Raw genomic sequence first — 1,709 nt, 5'->3', positions numbered from 1 at the left:
ATGAAGGCATATTTTATATTATTATAACTGAGTTTTACTATATTGTCATTCATTATCTGTTTATACAGCAGCAAACACTTCTGGGTTCCAACAGGAGTTATAACCATTTATTAAATATCAATATACAACTTATAAATGATAAATATGGGGACGATGTTAAAGTCAAGTGTTACCAATAGATATTCAAACAAATTGAAGGAGGCAACAAGAAAATGTTTAGTGAAGCGTTTGTTCAGAAAAAGAAAAATAGATCAGTGAGAGATATTTTGGCTCTAACTGAGACTTGGTGAGAAAAAGGAGTGTGTTCCTCTTTGTGTAAAAGTAAACTTCCTTATTTCTAAAATGCATCAGACAACCTTCAGAACCAAAGTGTCCTGGGTGTTAACTCACACCAATGAATGTGTTTCTTCCCATTAATTTGCTTCTCAAGGTTTCTCATGAGCTTTAAAATGTATTGCTCATTTCTTTCTTTCTTTTTTTTTGTAGAATAACACAACTATTTGTAAATTAAGAAACATATGATGTGAACAGCTGTATTTATGATTTATGATGGATTATAAATATGTAGACTTTATTTGCCTAAGAAATACACCTAACGAGCATTTACTAGAACTCTAAAAGTGTCAGACATGAACACTGACTTGAAGCTGACTTGAAATTTGTTGGGAAATAAAAAAGATTCAGTGAAGAAAACAGTGAAAGACTGCAGGACCTCTAGAGGTACGAGGCTCTGTGCAGCAGCAACATTCACACCACTTGCAGCAGTTCTGGGAGAAGTAAACTGTAAACTTCATGATGCAGCTGTTTTGATGTGCAGTAAGAACAGCTCTGACTGAAGTCACTTTTAAATCCTAAACCTTTTACTTTGCTTCTTTAAATTTAATATAAAAGTTTAGTGAATGTCAGCACCCTCGACCAGTTTAGATTAAAGGTTCATATTTTTGTTTTTTTTGTTCTTCTGTCATTTATATTTAGGGATGTATGGTATTGGATTTTTTGCCGATATCCAACATGCCCATACTTTCCATCTCATTTTTGCCCATTGTCGATACCGATATACCACTGCCACAAAATGTCAACAAGTTAACACGTGCTCCATTGTGCATTTATTATAAACTTGCAAACATTTTACATTTCAAATAAAAGTAAATGGAAACTGAAATTTACTACAAGAAATCTACAACATGACCTGTCTCTCAAAATAATTTAACAGAGATGAAGGCAATAAAGCCTGGGATCTGCATGTTTCAGGTTTGATCAGTTTTAAAAAGTTTTACTGTTTTTATAAAATTGGAGTAATGTTGCTTTTGTGCTGTAAGCTGTGGTGCAGTGTGGCTCTTTTAAAACACCCTGCAACATCTACAAATTTTGTATCAGGATTTGACTCAGACTTTGGTTTGTAGATCAGTGCTAATTGTTTTTAGATGTATGACGTGAAAATGCAAATGTGTGTTTAGTTTAGTCTGATTGAGCCCATCCTGAATACAGTGAAGGCCTAAAGTTTCATTTTTGTACAATAAACTATAGTGAATGTAACTCTGGACAACAGTTCCTTTGTTGTGGTAGCATCTTACTTTACACTTAAAAAATTAACCAAAACCAACTATGTTTGTCAAAGCTTCCTAATTTCCCAAACCCTTTATGTGCTACAAGTATATAGGTCATTATTTTAAAGGCCAAGTTATGTCCTAAAACAGGTGGGCACTGAT

Source organism: Thunnus albacares, chromosome 5 (assembly GCF_914725855.1).
Source record: "Thunnus albacares chromosome 5, fThuAlb1.1, whole genome shotgun sequence".
Classification (NCBI taxonomy): Eukaryota; Metazoa; Chordata; class Actinopteri; order Scombriformes; family Scombridae; genus Thunnus; species Thunnus albacares.
The sequence above is the reverse complement of the archived record's forward strand: the minus strand, read 5'-3'. Positions refer to the sequence as shown.